Source organism: Electrophorus electricus, chromosome 19 (genome assembly GCF_013358815.1).
Source record: "Electrophorus electricus isolate fEleEle1 chromosome 19, fEleEle1.pri, whole genome shotgun sequence".
Lineage (NCBI taxonomy): Eukaryota > Metazoa > Chordata > Actinopteri > Gymnotiformes > Gymnotidae > Electrophorus > Electrophorus electricus.
The window spans coordinates 10,187,752-10,207,055 of record NC_049553.1 but is presented as its reverse complement, the minus strand read 5'-3'; the positions used below and the strand labels follow the sequence as shown (position 1 = coordinate 10,207,055).

At 45.4% G+C, this 19,304-nt stretch overlaps 1 protein-coding gene across 1 annotated transcript in view; it reads right to left on the bottom strand.

The window, feature by feature from the left end:
• htr2cl1 (5-hydroxytryptamine (serotonin) receptor 2C, G protein-coupled-like 1) overlaps positions 1 to 13,986 on the bottom strand; it is a 69,954-nt gene extending 55,968 nt beyond the window's left edge. Inside the window, exon 1 of the mRNA XM_035520063.1 lies at positions 13,914 to 13,986. The gene's annotated coding sequence lies outside the window, so the exon portion shown is untranslated. The remainder of the gene's footprint in view (positions 1 to 13,913) is intronic.
• Positions 13,987 to 19,304: the final 5,318 nt, after the last annotated feature.

Genomic DNA, 19,304 nt, shown 5'->3' with positions numbered 1-19,304 from the left:
CAGCAGATTTCCACAGTGATACAAATATTCTAAAATCGGTTCATACCTAGAAAAAGATATGAGCCACCCAACAAGCCATTAACAATTTAGAGTCTCCTTACAGTGTTTTCTGATTGCTTACACAATGTAATTAAAAAAAAACAGTCAGTGAAACCTAACCCACAAGGAGCTAAACCTAGGCTCAGAGCTGCACAGCTATAAACACACTCTCAGCCTCACAGTTTTAACAAAACACTAAACACATTTCTCCACATTAGACACAGAAATCTAATCTAACACACACACACACAGACACACACACATACACACACACACACACACACACATATAACAGTAAAGCATATTTTATTTTAAAAAGTTTAAGTGCCCATTTCTGCAGTACATATTTTCTATTTATTTTCATTAAAAGTTTTATTTCACTAAATGTCAATTGTCTAGGCACAGAAAACATAAGCACAAATATTTTCCAATTCTGCCATGAGGAACATAATACGTTTTGTTTTATTGACTAAAACAAGCATGTTACTATTATTGAATTGCTAATGAATAAATGACAGCTTGTAAAGGAAATACTTTACTGCTATAGGTTTAGGTAATACCAAATAAATCAAATCAAATTTATTTACATAGTGCTTTTTACAACAGATTTCACAAAGCAGCTTTACAAATGTCCAAGTTCAAGCTCCCCAGTGAGCAAGCCAAGGGCGAAAGTAGCAAGGAAAATCTCCCTAATACCGCCCTTACCGTAGTACACCATCCGTGTCTCTCTTCAAAGAGGTTCAAGGCCACAGGAACAAGTGTAACCCTCGTTATAAAATAGTGTTTTCCATGAAAACACCCATAAGAGTTTTGTCAAGAGCTGGAGGCCAGGGGAAGAGGTAGAGGTAGACCTGGAGGAGGACGAGGGGTAGGAGGATGAAGAGGTAGAGGTAGACCTGGAGGAGGACGAGGGGTAGGAGGATGAAGAGGTAGACCTGGAGGAGGACGAGGGGTAGGAGGATGAAGAGGTAGAGGTAGACCTGGAGCAGGACGAGGGGTAGGAGGATGAAGAGGTAGAGGTAGACCTGGAGGAGGACGAGGGGTAGGAGGATGAAGAGGTAGACCTGGAGGAGGACGAGGGGTAGGAGGATGAAGAGGTAGAGGTAGACCTGGAGGAGGACGAGGGGTAGGAGGATGAAGAGGTAGAGGTAGGCCTGGAGGAGGACGAGGGGTAGGAGGATGAAGAGGTAGAGGTAGACCTGGAGGAGGACGAGGGGTAGGAGGATGAAGAGGTAGAGGTAGGCCTGGAGGAGGACGAGGGGTAGGAGGATGAAGAGGTAGAGGTAGGCCTGGAGGAGGACGAGGGGTAGGAGGATGAAGAGGTAGAGGTAGACCTGGAGGAGGACGAGGGGTAGGAGGATGAAGAGGTAGACCTGGAGGAGGACGAGGGGTAGGAGGATGAAGAGGTAGAGGTAGACCTGGAGGAGGACGAGGGGTAGGAGGATGAAGAGGTAGAGGTAGGCCTGGAGGAGGACGAGGGGTAGGAGGATGAAGAGGTAGAGGTAGACCTGGAGGAGGACGAGGGGTAGGAGGATGAAGAGGTAGAGGTAGGCCTGGAGGAGGACGAGGGGTAGGAGGATGAAGAGGTAGAGGTAGGCCTGGAGGAGGACGAGGGGTAGGAGGATGAAGAGGTAGAGGTAGACCTGGAGGAGGACGAGGGGTAGGAGGATGAAGAGGTAGACCTGGAGGAGGACGAGCACAGAGTCAAAGACCAAATGCATCAGTAGAGACTGAAGGTTGACCATGTTGTAAACCACAGGCTGACACTGAAAGAGGTGCAGTGAGAGTTCAGCCCCACGCCAGCAGACGCACCGTTGCAGCAGAAATTCAGACATTTGGACAAGAGCGCAGGTGAAAAACATTCAACAGTAAAACAGTAAAATCAGCACTTTGTAGCCTTCTATATGTACTAAATCAGCACTTTGTAGCCTTCTATATGCACTAAATCAGTACTGTGTAGCCTTCTATATGCACTAAATCAGTACTGTGTAGCCTTCTATATGTACTAAATCAGTACTGTGTAGCCTTCTATATGTACTAAATCAGTACTGTGTAGCCTTCTATATGCACTAAATCAGTACTGTGTAGTCTTCTATATGCACTAAATCAGTACTGTGTAGCCTTCTATATGCACTAAATCAGTACTGTGTAGCCTTCTATATGCACTAAATCAGTACTGTGTAGCCTTCTATATGCACTAAATCAGTACTGTGTAACCTTCTATATGCACTAAATCAGTACTGTGTAGCCTTCTATATGCACTAAATCAGTACTGTGTAGCCTTCTATATGCACTAAATCAGTACTGTGTAGCCTTCTATATGTACTAAATCAGTACTGTGTAGCCTTCTATATGTACTAAATCAGTACTGTGTAGCCTTCTATATGCACTAAATCAGTACTGTGTAGCCTTCTATATGCACTAAATCAGTACTGTGTAGCCTTCTATATGCACTAAATCAGTACTCTTCATTTTCCCATTCACTGCATTGTATGTTTGAAATTATGTCTTGTAGGCTGTCCAGTGATTTTTTATATGTATTTTGATTGGTCTACATAGGATTGAGGGATGAGAACGTCCAGGAGGAAGGGCCCCGTATTCTCAAAGGAACAAGAGCGCTATAAACATGTTTTTGGCCAGTAATGAATTCAAGCAAACGACCTCAATGACCACACAATTATCCGGTCTCGCTACCAAATTTCACCTGCAACCTGCTGTAATTTACTTAGGATCAAATGTGAATATAGCTGGATAAAGAGAAGATTCAGACAGGTACTCAAAAATATTTTACCTATCGACGGTTTGCAAATTCAAACCCTCTCCGTTCACATCACAACACTGGCTTCAAAGTAAGAATGCACCATTTTACTCCTCCTGAGACGCAGATATATATTAAGACAAAAGTTAGCACCTGATCATACCTCTCAGACAACCTGGTCTCCTTCTGGAGGAGAATGCTGACTGCAGTCTGACCTCTCACCTGAGTCTAGCGGATCCACCTCACTCTAGCCTCACTGGGGGATTCGGTGACAAGGTGTTGACACCCATCTGGGCAGTTACCTCCATCTAATGCACGGATTTAGTCCGTGACCAGACTTGGACTGTCAATTAGCCAAATCATGTCTATTAGAACATGTTAAGACCTAGTGCAATATAACGTGTATACGTGGACAGGGAACCGACGTTATCATTTGGGCTTTGAGCCAAAGAGAACACGCCCGGTGTTCCAGGATCTCGGGACAGCAGAATTTCTGTCACAACCGGACTTTCGGCGTGAAGGAGAAGCAGCGGTGAAGGACTGCTGAGTATACACTAACTGACACTACGATTAGCCCTTCCGTCATCTCGTTAGGTCAGACTGACTTGTCAGTGGCAGTGCTTCAAAGAGCCCAGACAACGATCTCCTGGGGAGTGTTAAAGCCAGACTGATAAGACCTGTTTACTCCATCATCCACAATCCCCTGCCACAATCTTCACCTTCCCTGTCTGTCCCGTTTCATCCCTGAGATTAGCTCGTCTCTGATCCCTCTAGCCTTTGCACTGTTCACACTGAGGCTGAATTCACAATGACTGTCAACATGTCTCAAGTAATCATGCAGTTAGATGAATTTTAGAATTTGGAACATCACAGGAACCAACGCTGAATTTTCCTAATGGTCAGGTTTTGGGAACTTTGGTAAAAATAATAGCAAGTATAGTACTTCCGTGTTAATTGTGGAATGGATCACATTTGCTCCCAACATTACACTCTCCAAGAATTCCCCAAACCCATACTATTGCATACAATTACACAGTCAGAATAGGGGAGTTGAGGAACCACGGTCATTACTACAACAGGCGTGCTTCGGGTTTAAATGTCTTTGGGACGTCTGATCTACAGTCCATGGATGCATCTCATCCCAGCTTATAAGATTCTTAATATTTGTTCGGGGTAGGGGGTGGGGTGGGTGTGATGTTAGTGGAAGCAGATTTATTGCCTCTACTTGCAGTTCCCAGACACACTGATGATTAAGTCTAATTGGGGCATAAGCTATACCATCACTGGCAATTTTGCACAGGGGCTCTACTGGACAGGTGCTGGGTGTAATCTCTGCATGAGAAAACAAAACATCCAAGAAAAAGCAAACCGGCGTGATGGCCGGAGGTATGACATCTAGACGTATGACTTAGATTTCGCTGTCAAGGTTTTTGAAAAAGACCACTTGAGCTGAACTTGAGTTCCTGAAAATATGCTAATGTTCTGTCCACAGTCAACCACCCATCTAGAGTTTCTCTCTTCTCCGCAAAAGCACACACACACACACACACACACATGCACGCAATGCACACACACAAAAACATACCAGAACCTTTTCGCTGACCTACCAAGCAATGTCTAATTTATGTCGTAAAACAAGTCTATAGCGATTGTACCCATCGCTCCTTTTGCTGTCTTCCTACCGAGTGGCTTCATGATTCTTTTCTCAGACATCGTATTCACATTTACCTGCAATCATCAGCCCTCCAATCACCCAGGTTCAGCTTAAAAGCACCACAGTCTTCAAAAAGATGAATAGCTTAACCTTGAAATGTAATATTAAAAGAACTTTTCAATGATTTTATGTCTGCATATGTCTGCAAAGGACTTCACACAGAGAGTCCCAACTTACTGAAGCCCAGCATAGTGTGGGAATTTTTGGTTGGTGTTCAGCCAATTTTAATTTTTTTTAAAAACCTTTTCACATATTATTTCACACTGCTGACTGTGATGATCCACAGTCCAAGGTGTGCGCTGTGTGAGACTGGGACACTTTAGAGAGGATGGCAACCTCCCCCTGCAACCTCCAAGGGAGGTCCCTGCCTCCTTCAGCCTCCAAGCGTTAAGGTGGCTCCTCCTTTTTCAGCATGCAAAAGAAAAAGCCCTCGCAATGGATTGCCTTTGAACTACATTTCCCACAATTCTCTGTGGGATAGCAAGCGCATGTTTGTGACAAGACCGATGGGTGTCATCAAGGTGTGAGCAAGGTGAAGGAGCGTGTGGCTGTGAGTCATGGGACGGAGAGACAGACAGGCAGGCAGAGTGAGACGGCTGCGATGGGCACTGTGCGGTACAGTGATTGCTGCGAGACTGCGACATTCACATGACCCTCATCGCTACACTCTCACAGTTAGGGGGTCAGAGAAGAGGGGAGGTGATGGGGGGTAAAGGGGGGAGGAGAGTTGGAGGAGAAAAGAATAAAGGAAGACAGACAGAAATAGAGGAGAAGAGAGAGAATGAACGAGTAATCAAGCGGGATGGCAGATGGCTGGAATCCGCATTAAACGCGTTTCAGCCTGAGAGAGAGAACGAGGGAGGGCGAGAAGGAGAGAAAGAGGTGGAGGGGAGGGGGCTTGCAGCAGCCACATTCCACTCGAAACCAGAACGCACACACACCTACAAACTACATCTGTTTACAGAATTATGCATCTGAATATTACAGCAGCGGCACAAAGTACAGGGTAGATGGAGAGCACGGAGACAAACAGATGTTATTTCAGGCACGTAAACACCGGAGTAAGGGGAGGCTCAGGAGAAGACAGGAGCGCCGCACTCTTAATGCAAAGCTTCTGCACTTTTTCCAAAGCTTCCGTAGATTTGGATCCAAATGTTCAGAAATATGAGCGCCTCTGCCCACCACCACGGCCCTGGAGGCAGCGCCATGGTGCATTTGCTCTCAGTCTCCTCTCCTTAATTGGGGAATTTGGGAGGATGTTGTCGGAGGGGGCTGGGACGCAGCGGGCCGTGGGGAGGGAAGCATTCCCACCCTTAACCTGTACGATATCATCAGTCTCTTAAATACGCCATGAACCCTCTCCCTGCTTTTGAGTTTTCTGTTCATTATTACATTGTTTTTTCCCCCATATAACCTGTAGATTTGGAGGTGAAAAAAATCCCGTTCAGGTTGTCCAAGGTAAGAGACAGGCAAGCAGACCACTGCGGAACTCCATTTAAAGACGGACAGGGAGATGAGAAGAGGAGAAGAGGGGGATGTGGGGGCCATTATCACTGAGGCCGCCCTAGGAGATGCCTGGAACGTTCTTCAGATTATGAGCAGCAGTAATATCACACAAAGGCTTCAGCTTAGTGGGACATACTAAAGACCTCCATTATGAAGCCATTATGAGTGAGCATCTGCAACAGGGAAACAGCAGGAGTGGTGCTGATTTACAATCAGTACAGACAAAGGAATGACCTTTTTTCTTCAGTAATTTCAGTAAAGACTGGCAGATCTACTGAGCTTTCATTCTTTCTCTTTCTCTCGCCAACATGGATTTAGACACACCCTTTCATCATACTGAAAAATCCAAAAGACGCGACGAGATTGCCCGTGACAATGCTAATTCCAGCATTCCGGAACGTCTGCGTCCCGATGACACACTCAACAAAGCCGAAGCTCATAATGCCAGCCACTTCATTCCAGGCAAGGTCTGCTGGTGATGTCACAGAGGGCACCGGGGTGGGGTGTTTGTAACAGCTCGCTCTACATGTCGCTGGCTGATCCACAACCCCAGAGAGAGCAGCGGAGCCCCGCTGCTTCCAGACACAGGATGACACCATAATGCCTGCTTATCCTGTGGGGGGAGGCTGGAACACCAGAGCCTGTGTGAAGTGGAAGGACAAGGAGGACAGTTTGATGGTGTCAGGGGTGGGAATGCGCCAGAGGACAGAACGAGAAGATAATGGAAATGCAGGTCCTTGGAGTGATAACGAATGTGCAGCTCTCTCACGTCTCCCTGCTCGGGCACCTGTAAATCAGCCAAACGTTCGCAAGGTGGAGTGACACCCACTCTCTGCTGCTGTCACACGCAACACTTCGGGGTTTCTCATGTAAACTTCCAAGGACTCGGATTTTACCCAAGGTGCCCTGCTGCCAACGCTGCCAACTCCCAGTCCTCAATAGACACACGGACGCACACACACACACACACACACATAGACAGAGACGCACACACACACACACACACACACACACACACACACACACACACAAACAAAATCTCCACCAAACAAACACACAGATCCCAAAATAAACAGCAAGCACCATTTCTTAAATAGTACCCTTCAGTTAATTTTCCAAATATTATTGCCATTATGCAGTTAATGGCTTTGATATGGCTAATTATGCGTTCTCTACCCTGGGGAAAGAGTCCAGGAACAGGTTGTGTGCCGAGGCATCTTTAAACCATTTTAAGCTTAATTAAAAGCACTTCTAAGTTGGTCTCTAGAATTTCTAATGTTCCTTAATGACGTGATTTCTGCAGTCGGAGAAGCCGAACTGCGCTGGCAGTGGGGCTACAGACTGAATCAGCAAAGCGGATCCAGGAGCGCTACTCCGTCTTCCGCCCATTGTGAATGAGCTAGCTTTCGTCACAGCCCACAAACGCTAGGCCCACCTGGTCCACCTCCATACCCCAGCCCTTTGTGGTCGCTGTCCGTTTTACACCTGATGAATTGACCGTCCCGGCACCAGTGTGAAATGACCAGTTATCGCTGACACAAAAGCTCAGCGGTTCTGCGTGGCACTGTGGTACTGCAGAGTGGCGCAGGCACTGCACAGTAAAGTGTGGCCGACTTTAAAAAGAAAGTCAAGGGTGGAGCCAGGAGGGCTGTCTCCGGCTGCCGCTGAATCAAAAACACACGTATCGTTAAAGGACGAGCAGAAGTGGCCAGTCGGGTCAGCAGGTCAGCACTGAGAGCGAGAAGGACACAGTCCAGTACACTGGCTGTGTAAGAATGTGGATGTTATTTGGACACGCACGCTCATACGCACACCTTCTTCCCTTATCGGTCAATATTCCGACCTTTCCGATGCTTTAAACCCCTGTCACACATGGGTTTAAATCCCACCTACTTCTGTGGGTATTGATGAAACATGCCTTCAAATGGTCTACTGCATTTACAACTGGCCTATAAATCCATTAAGTCGTAAATACACAGTAGACTGCAAGAATGTCGAGGGCAATTAAGCCATGTTGTAGTACAAAGCAAATCAGTATTTCAGATGGGCACAGGTGTCCTGCAAGAGATGAGATCATGTCCCATATAACACACTCAGAGGAATGAGACCCCAGCATATGGTTATTAATACCTTCAACCCCCCCGCTCAAGGTCACACAGGGATGTGAACACTTTCCATTTTTCCATCCGAACATCTGTACAGCTCCTGCAACGCCCGGCAGAGAGCACGCTCACCAGGAATGTCAGGTCGGCAACCTTTGACGCCTTCTTGAATATTTACAGGAAGTTCTTGGAAACATTTTTACGGAACGTTGCTAAGAGCAAAGCGGGAATGCTCCGGGTTAGACGTGAAACGGCAGGGGGCACGTGCCAAACTCGGTGTGACTCATGCACTAAACCCACAGCACAGCAGTCTGAATTGATGTTCCATTACATATTATTATGAGCTTTAAAATGATTGTAAATGTGATATATTATGCTGTCATTGCCAGTCCAGAGTGGCTAGACTGCAAAGTAGAAGATGAAGCAAATCATTCATTAAACATTTACTTTTCTTTAATGTGGAATGATTGCATGTATGTGTGTGGGAGTGACTGAGAGACAGATAAAAATAAAGATAGAGAGCGAGCTAGAGAGAGAGAGGGAGAGAGAGAGAGAGAGAGAGAGAGAGAGAGAGAGAGAGAGAGCGAGAGAGAGAGAGAGAATCATTGTCAAAGGCATGGAGTTGCAGTGCAGGATGCCGTCAGACTGAGGTGCCCTTAGACTCCTGCTAGTTACAGCACACTGCTGTCTCATTGTCTAATGAATTAAATCTGTGTGGTTTAGCCAAGAAAATCACAAAACCTTTAGGACTGCAGGATAGCATAGATCCTACACCTTTACAGACAAAACAGCAACGCGCACTTTAACGGTAAGTAATTTGTGTACTGTCCCTTTAAGTTACGTTTACGTAAAAGGCGTGTGCAAGCCTCTGCGAGGCTTTTGGTTTTGTACGGTACATGACGGACCTTACTGGACCCAGCTGTTCTTTTGTCATTATCTACCTCTTTAGTAAGGCGTTATGAGCTTTGGATGCTTCTACAGTTCATGTATGAACTGCCCACAATACTCCAAGAACGAGCCCATGTCACATAGCGAATAAACCAGCAAGATTACTGCAAACCTGAGTGAGTCTGACTCGCGTCTCCTTCACGTGCTTCACAGGTTTCCTTCTACCGGCCCTCTAAAGCTCTCTGCTCATCCGGGCTGGAGTAACCTAAATAGGACTAATTCCAAGCGTTACAACACACACACACACACACACACGAACATACACAAAGGCTGACATTGGACTCTTTTTCTGTGTGTGCGGGTACCAGGTTTATAATTGCTTCTGCCCCCTTGGTACTATAGCTGTCAAAGGTTGCACCAAAGCCCCTCCTCCCTGTTCTGAAGTGGGTGGAACGTCACGCTCTGGTACCTCCCCAAAGACATTCCAGTGGAGACCCAGTGACAGGGCTGCAGAGCAGGGCCAGAAGCCTGAAGGTACTAAAGTTCTCCAGCACTCTATCAGATTCTGGATGTTCTAGATGTCTATGGATGACACTTATGGGTGTTCCAGATGTTCTACAACAGCAGCAGCAATCATCTGTGTTGTTGTTTTGGATGTTTCTTTTATGGCAGGTGTGCTCCCCGCTGCAGGTTGGTACCTCATACCAGCGGCAAACGGCAAACTTGCCTTCAAACCCATTACCTTCTCACTCAGTGGGTGGTCTGCTGTGTGCACGCGCATTTGATATAGAAAAATGTGTGGACTCAGAGTTGATTAAGGCTGATAGGCGAACAAGCGCTATATATAAACCACACGGTGATGGTGTGGGTGGAGGACACATGGAAATGGGTTTGGCTACAGGGAATGGGAAGAGGAAATGGGTGGTCAGGAATAAAAGCAGTGAGACTGGGGGGTCACAAAGTGAATAAACGTGCTGCTTGCTCCTGCGCCACGTGTGGTACGACACGGTTGTGAAGAGGGCGTCAGGCCGGACTGGTGCCGGACTGATGCACACTCCAGCCCTCCTGTTCAAAATGTCCTGGCTTGGAAACGTGTCTGGCTTTAAGCCCCATGCATATACGTGTTCTCCACTCCCCAGAGGGGTCGGCGTTCCGGAGCCTCGCTGCACCTCTGCGCTGGATTAGAAGGGTGGAAGGAGCTGTCAGGCTGTGGGAGGCAAGCAGACAGGAACTGATAGGGAAAGCAAGGGGGAGTAGGGGAGTGAGAGTGAGAGAAATAGAGAGAATAAAGAGAGATAGACAGAGAGAAGGAGAGAGAGAGAGAGAGAGAGAGAGAGAGAGAGAGAGAGAGGGAGAGTGCTCCTTGGTACACAAATGCCTACTTATGCCAACAAAGTCAGTGCATTCCTCAGTGTTTCTGTGGGTGTGCGCGCGCGTATGTTTGAAGAAAGACAGCAAGTGATGGAGGAGTCTGAGGAGTTTCCCCTGCAGATTTGGCTTTTCAAAGCAGCGCCAAAGCCCAAATACAAATGAAACCGCTCTGTGACGCTTTATTGAAGGTTTCAACCCATCTTGACTGCAGACTCATCCGGCTCATAACGCTCCATATCGATCACCCCACACGTGGCCGGCACCGCCCGGAACTGCTCTCTTAAATAAATAATTGAGACGGTTAAAAGCCTGCTTGAACGCATGTTTCACGTTAAACAGCTTCTGCCCGAGCTGACTTGTTTCGGTCTGAATGGAGGAGCCACGTTTGCTTGCTGCAGGAGGCAGGGGAGAAATCAAAGAGGCGTCAGCAGTGGAGGTACCCGTGTAAGATGAGAGGCATCTGATTCAGCCATCTGTCCACTTTTATTACAGCAATCTCACACACACATGCAAACATGTGCGTGAACACAGTTACACACACACACGCACACACAATGACACACACAGAGACAAGCGCATATACGGAAACTCAAACCGAACAAGCAGTGTTGGCGTTCCAAAAAAAAAGAGATTTTTATGGCACCATTTATTCACAGCAGTGAGTAGGTCTGGGTGGGTAAAGTCAGTACTGATGGACCACTGAGGGCACGTCCTCCTAAGCGATACTGACAAGCTTGAATTCCTCCACAAAGCAACTCATTAATATTTATACATAAAAAACAGCAGAGAGTCAAGGCTTTAAGTACACAGCACAGTCCCCCTGCTCCGTTTAAGGAGGCAAACCAGAAGAAACACATTACGAGGGTTTTGCCCCGATGCAGCGCTCGAACAGAAGTGCTACCATAAATGGCAATTTCTACACTGACAATGTGCAGAACTTCCATGATAAATTCAAGAGTGATGAAGATTCACGAGATGTTGAAGTAGAATTGGTCCTAGAAGACAGTACTACAAAGAGAGAGGTGTGCGGCACAATGCTCTCCCTCCATTCCAAAATCCAATATCTGACAACACCCTCCCTTCCACACATACCACTCCCCCACCCTCCCACACATACCCACTCACCCACCCACGCATACCACTCACCCACCCTCCCACAAATACCAACACACTCTCCCTCCCACACATACCACTCACCCACCCTCCCACACATACCCACTCACCCACCCACGCATACCACTCACCCACCCTCCCACAAATACCAACACACTCTCCCTCCCACACATACCACTCACCCACCCTCCCACACATACCCACTCACCCACCCACGCATACCAACTCACCCACCCTCCCACACATACCCACTCACCCACCCACACATACCCACTCATCCACCCTCCCACAAATACCAACACACTCTCCCTCCCACACATACCACTCACCCACCCTCCCACACATACCCACTCACCCACCCACGCATACCAACTAACCCACCCTCCCACACATACCCACTCACCCACCCACACATACCCACTCATCCACCCTCCCACAAATACCAACACACTCTCCCTCCCATGCATACCAACTCACCCACCCTCCCACACATACCCACTCACCCACCCACACATACCCACTCATCCACCCTCCCACACATACCCACTCACCCACCCACACATACCCACTCATCCACCCTCCCACACATACCCACTCACCCACCCACGCATACCAACTAACCCACCCACGCATACCAACTCACCCACCCTCCCACACATACCCACTCACCCACCCACACATACCCACTCATCCACCCACCCACACATACCCACTCACCCACCCACACATACCCACTCATCCACCCACCCACACATACCCACTCATCCACCCACACACACACAAAAATAGAGAGCAGTGTGTGTGTGTGTGTTGTCAAATACTGGACTGTGAAAACTACACATGAGCCAGGATTAACATGGGATTTCGTCTGACCTTATAATTTTAACTGCCTGATGGGACCACTATTACACATACAAATGCACATCTAAGCACATGGCTTTGGCCCCTGATAAAAGAGGATAAGGTTTTATTTGGTTTAATTTCTCAAAATGAGATTTAAAAGATATATAAATAAAGTCGGTAAGGTTTTGCCAGGAAATATCATTTAATTGCACAACATGGCGATGAACTCCACTCCTCTAATTCCGATTAATCCCAATCACGAGAACAAACAGCCAGGCAGAGAAAACGGGCTGATCCCAGATCTGTCCCTTACGTGGTGTAAAAACCGCCATCATGCGCAAATCCGCACTGGTATACTTCAGTAACATCAAACTATATACCATTAACCCAATAATATCATCATCATCATTATCATCATCATTATCTCTCTCTCTCTCTCTCTCTCTCTCTCTCTCTCTCTCTCGCGTGCGTGCGCGCGCTCTTTCTCTCCCACGCACGTAAATTATACATATTTATGTACCTCACTGAATGACAACTCAAAATGTCAGCATGTAGAACATAATCTCTGTATCTGTAGCAGAGGATTGCTGGCAGCACACCTACACCCTAAAATTGTTTCATTTCATTAAATCGTCAGAGGAACGTGCAATTAATCAATTAATCTCAAACCCGACTGCTCCCAGCACACGTAGCTGCCTAACAAGTGGACGGACCAGTATTGGGAGGCTCTGTCACCTCGGCACAACGTAGGATGTTTAAATACCGAGCGCACGGAGGATGTCGCACCTACGACCCTGTAGAGCAAAGTCGAGTGCATCACAAATCTCGGTGTGACACTGAAGAGAATGTTTTTATATCGGTAGGACAAAATGCATTTTGGTCCAAATATCCTATTTAATAAGCTAGTCTCAACTAATTAAAAAATCGAGTAATTGCCATTCGTTAATTACCATGACGCGCATAAAAGTGCAATGTATTTCAAACTGTGGCAATTAGAAGCACTGACTATTCCGCAGCGGAGCAGCTGTAAGTCACCAAGTGACGTTTTGCCAAGACGGGAAGAAGTGAAATTTGGTGAATATTAGCTAATAATCATCTTCTAGATTAATTTTGACAGACTTTGTTTTAACGTGTGAACAAAAATGCCTAATGAAACACTGAATGATGAAACGAATAAATAACGTATGTTACCTTATTTATACACATTCTGCAAATTACGAAAGAAATGATCGTATATTATGTCTTTGGGTTCAAACGTTTTAAAATTGATTTTCGACACTACCACCCTATTGTTTAGTACGATTAACAGCCCTACTGCTTCAAATATTTGTATTATTTGCCCCATTAACATTACTTACTCCCAGTGAGTCCGGAGCATGCCCTTTCTCCTCCGGGAGCGCACAAAGTACGTAAGGATGCAATATCTGATATGACAGCAGATCAATAATTGGCAGGTGGTAATGAGGATAAAAGGAGATACGCCACATCCGTCACACCCGTATAATCATATGGAATAGCGCGCAAAAACCACGTAAAGTGCATTTCACCCCGGTGCTGGATGTGAAATAAACGAACTCACCCATGAAGGAACCGCCGTCTCACTTTTCACCCCCTAAGTTGCCTTCACGTTGCGTCGCCTTGGTTCAGCCGCTCGCATTTCACGTCTTTCATTCACGAATTCCTGCACGATGAGAGCTCGCGGCAGGACGCTGGAGAGTCGCGCTCGCTCAGCGACGTCACTGCCCGCATCGCTCCCAACCAGCCGCATGCACGGCGAGCGCGCCACGGAGCGGTGCCCGTTCTGCTTAATTTCGTGTCGCAGGACCAAGGGCGGTGAAAGAAAGGTAACGCAACTATAATAAATATGCGTTTCTGGTCATGCGCTAACTCATACCGCGTATTAACAGCGTATTTGTAAAATCAGCCGTAAATGTTAAGCGTGAAGTGCATGAGCCACCTTACTCCGACTGTTCTGGTCAGGGACTTAGTGAGCGCATCTGGAGGAGCTGTGCTTCGCTAACCCAAGTTGAATCGTGCACCAACACTTTGCTTTCCTCCCTCCCTGTGCGAGTTGTAGCGTAGACGCTTTCAAAGTCTATGCAGCCCACATACGTAAAGCCTAAATGAAGATGCGGGTATGTTTTGTTCTGTGAATTCACTGCGAGCAGAAGCGTTCAGAACCAGACTGCTTGTGCCTGCGGTCCAAGGTGATGCAGAATACGATTAGCGTTTATATGGCGTGAGTACAGCAGGAATCTTGGCATCGACCCAGCGCTGAGAGCAGAGTGTTAAAGAATGACTGAGGCTCAGACCTCTGGAGGTTTTCTCTCGTTAGTGACATGTAATTTGTGAGACAAGTCTCAGGACTATTTCCCTCAGATCAGGGAGAGGTTAAAGAGGGCTGACAAAAACGGTCAGTAGATTTCTGACAAGACCGATACTCCAAACTTCTAGATTATGCTTCACAGTGGTAATAGTCCTACATATATTACCTTATAAGTTCTCTCTCTCACACACACACACACACACACACACACACACACACACACACACACACACACACACACACACACACACACACACACACAGACAGAGCAAGAGTGTTCAAAGGAACTTGTGACGATAAATGACCATATTCAGATTTACAGCTCTATAATTTGGCACCAGAATGAATGTTTTCTTTTTTACCACCTTTTTTCAGTTTTTCAAATAACTGCTCTGCTCTGATCAGCCAGTTTATGACTAGGCACCATGATGGCACACAGTATCAACAGGTCAAAATCAGTTTCCATGTGTGAGGTGAACCATGGAGTGTTTTAGTCATCTAGCTTCATATGTTTGAGCCTGCATTGGATGATATTTCAGGTCTCAAACAAAACTGAGTAACAGATTGACCAGATGTCTTGTCAAACGTTCCCACTTCAGTGGTGGAGTAGCTAATGTTGGGCAGAAGGAGCAGGTTAGCTACCTATATACCTAGATTGGATAGCTATAGATTGGAAATAAGCAACCGAACTAGTTTGCTTCTGAGTTATGTCTTGTTGATAAAATCTAATTTAGAAAATACCCAACAAAGAGATTGACAAAGATACGTCTTATATTGTAGATTTATATGACAATACAGGCATTTCTTTGTATGAGACACGCGGCAATACAAAGTACATTTAAACCATGCAGCATTTAGGCATACAACTATACACGTTTGAGCTTATACTTGAGGATATTTCAGTTTTCAAACAGATTGATGAAACATCTTGTCAAATGACAACCATTTCCATTTCTGTGGTAGTTCTCTAGAAGGAGCGAGTTAGCAGGTTGTAGAGTGAATCCAACCAACCAAACTAGCTAGGTTAGCTAGTTAACTTGAGTTTTCTTGTTAATGAATATTAGAAATTTGCCTCACAAAGGGATTGACAGACATACATCTTATATTGTACGTTTATATGAAATACAAGCTATTTCTTTGAATGGGACACATGCACTAAATAAAATGAACATCTAGGTTAAATTAGCAGGGTCTATGTTAGCTAGTTACTTGGAGCTTGCTAATAACTAAGGTTATATAGTATAACATATACTAGGCTCTTGCTTTGATCTCTACAACAGAAAGTGCATTAAAGGCATTCAACCATATATGTTTGAGCCCACATCAGGGATTTTTCAGCTCTCATACAAAAACGATGTTGGGCATGCGTTGCCAATAAAAGTTGGAACTTCCAGTCTTTTCAGTGTCAAAGGCTGAGCGAAGCCTTCTCAGTATTGTTTAAGGTTTGAGAAACTGTCCAGAGTGAAATATGCAGAGCAAATTAACAGCTTGTATGGGATCTTGTCCAATATGAACATCAACTATGCCTGTTGCGTTGTCATAGTTTGGTTCTTTACAATACTGATAGAACTGTTGGGGGCCATGTTAGTAGCCTATTGCCCAGGGTAGAACGTGCGCTGGTGTATGCAAATTTTAGGGGCTTTTTAGAAGGATGCCAGGCCTTTTTAGTTTGGGTAGAATCTAACTCCATCCCAGTGATAGGGGAGTTTGCGCTGGAAGAGTGGAACGTAAGATGGAGGCTCCAACAAATCCCATGATGAACTAACATCATCATTCTCAGCGCAGATGAGCAAAATACTGAGTCTGAATAAAAGGATATATTATTCACACTATACAGAGTATAGTATACATACACATACAAACAGTGATAATGCTCCCATCCCGCCAATCTCTGTTAGATGGTGGTGGTATTGCATATGTCCTTTTGTTTATGTGTTTCACATTCATACGTCATTAAACTTCAGTTGGAGACTGTTTGTTTACCCCCATTTTCTTTCACGTTCTATATATAGAGTGTGTGTTTGTGTGTGTGTGTCACTACACCTATCTTAAATGTATATGTTATAGCTGTACAATATCAGACTGTAGACTCAGACTGTTGTATTCTAACCGCAGGGCCACGGATAACCAGGGCTTTTTCCCCAGGCATTCTCATCACGGATAACCAGGGCTTGACACTCACATGGCAGTGGTGTGGTAATCAGTGTTGCACTGGTTGGAATATTTCAGAGGATTTACACATGTGCGTGTCACTGCTGGGTTGAGGACTGCCTGCTGGCCAAAAATGTCCTGCCTACAACCGTCCGGTTGTTAAAAAAACTGACCATCGATGAAAAGTTGGAGAAACAGCCTCCCAACGCATGGGCTACAGTTTTTAACTGTGCACCTACAAGGTGTTTCTAATGTTCCTAATAAAGTGCATAAGTGGTCAGTGTATAATTAGACCAAGACACTATCAGAGACGATGCTAGCGTATAAGTATCTACATAGGTAGGTTATGTGTATGTCCATAACATGGGGAAATGGCATGTCAATACAGGGTTAACAGTTAAACTGAGAATCAGGATTTAAACCTCACTAGCACTCATTAGCACCTTACTGGCTTTTTTTGGTCCAGTATTCATGTATTATTCCTAAAGCTAAATGAACTGGGCAGGGTTTTCCAAAAGCATCACAAAACAAAGACCATATTTAAGTGGTAGATTAAGTATTGCACTGAACACTCTTTTATTCAACTGATCTTAGCAATGCAATGTTTTTGGGAGACGGCACCCTGTTTCACGTAATGTCCATTTCACACATGCGCACATGTAGGCACACACAAACAAATGTATGTACTCTACGGTTATCCTAGCTTCAAAAATACAATGCTTCCTTCCTTCAGGATGCTACCATGTCAAACAGTGAAATAAGACACTCAAACGTCTTAAAAAAAACCAAAAAAAAAAAACCCAGTTGAACAACTTTACAGTACAATTTGTGAACCCTAAGGTTTGCAGGCATGGCATCCAAAATGTGAATTTATCCTAATTTAGACACTCTTATTTAACAACCACCACATGCCATTTTACATTGTCATTTATTTACTGAACAACTGGTAAAACAATCAAAGTAATGACTGGAAGAGGTATGCTGAACAGTCCGACGCTACAGTGTTGCAGTATTTTACTCTAAACCTTCTGTTTTAGTTTATGCATCTTTTCAGCATGTCTTGCATGACCGGTCTGCTTCAGATCATACCACAGTATTTCAACAGGACTGAAGTCAGGACTCAGAATGTCTTCTGTTTCAGCCCCTCTGCTGTTGACTTACTGCTGTGTTTTGGACTGCCATCATGCTGCATGACTCAGCTTCTTTTGAGGTTTAGATCACACACACACGTGCTCTTACATTCTGCTGTAGAATTTCCTCATACAGCTTGGAATTCATTGGTCTCTCAATGATTGCAAACCATCCAGGCCCTTGGGCAGCAAAACACTATTATGCTCACTGTATCAGGCTTCATGTTTTACAGGCTATGTAATGTCTCCAGTATATGCTGTCTGCATTTACCAAAAGTTTCAGCTTCTGTGTTATCTGCACACCAGAACATCGCTTCAGTAGTGATTCGGAGAATCCAAATGGCCTTTAGTAAAGTTGAGATGCGTGGTATTGTTTTCCCTCTGAAGAGAAATGGCTTCCTCTCTGGTAACCTCCCGTTGAATAATGCAGTGTTTTTCTCCTTGTAAACTAATGAACACAGGTTATATTATGCTCCAGAGATCTAGCAGATCCTCAGCTGTCATTCATCTGTGCTACTTGTGTGAGGTTTCAGAGGCGTAGCTGTTGCAAGGATCTCTGTAGGGGTTTCAGAGGCATAGATGTGCAGGGATCTCTAGGGGTTTCAGAGGTGTAGCTGTGTAAGGATCTCTGTAGGGGTTTCAGAGGCGTAGCTGAACAGGGATCTCTGTGGGGGTTTCACAGGCATAGCTATGCAGGAATCTCTGTAGGGTTTCAGAGGCATAGCTGTGCAGGGATCTCTGTAGGGTTTCAGAGGCGTAGATGTGCAGGGCTCTCTGTATGGGTTTCAGAGGCATAGATGTGCAGGCATCTCTGTAGGGTTTCAGAGGCGTAGATGTGCAGGCATCTCTGTAGGGGTTCAGAGGCGTAGATGTGCAGGCATCTCTGTAGGGTTTCAGAGGCGTAGATGTGCAGGCATCTCTGTAGGACACCCAGTGGTGTAGAACAACAGTGCTGAATTTCTTTGATTTGCAAACCATCTGCTTGACTGTATACTGAAGGAGACACAAGTCCAGAAATCCTTTCCTAACCCATTCCAATCTTATTCGCTTCAGAAACCTTCCTTCTAAGCTCCATATATTGCACATTTTGCAATGGAATTCTGTTGTAAAATGTACCATACCCGAATCAACTGGAACTCTGCAAAGATACTTTTTTCACATCTTCTAAAAGGTTCACATCCATTTTGCCATCATTGGTCTGGTTTGTTCAAACCACACCAGCATTAGAAGCTCATCAGTGTGATGTATTTACTGTCAGGACCTAGTAGATGATCAGATCACACTTCAGATGCCAGTTGGGGCATTCAAAAGAGTTCTGAATTTTTCTTGCAAATGCACATAAACCATGCAAACAGCTTTTTTG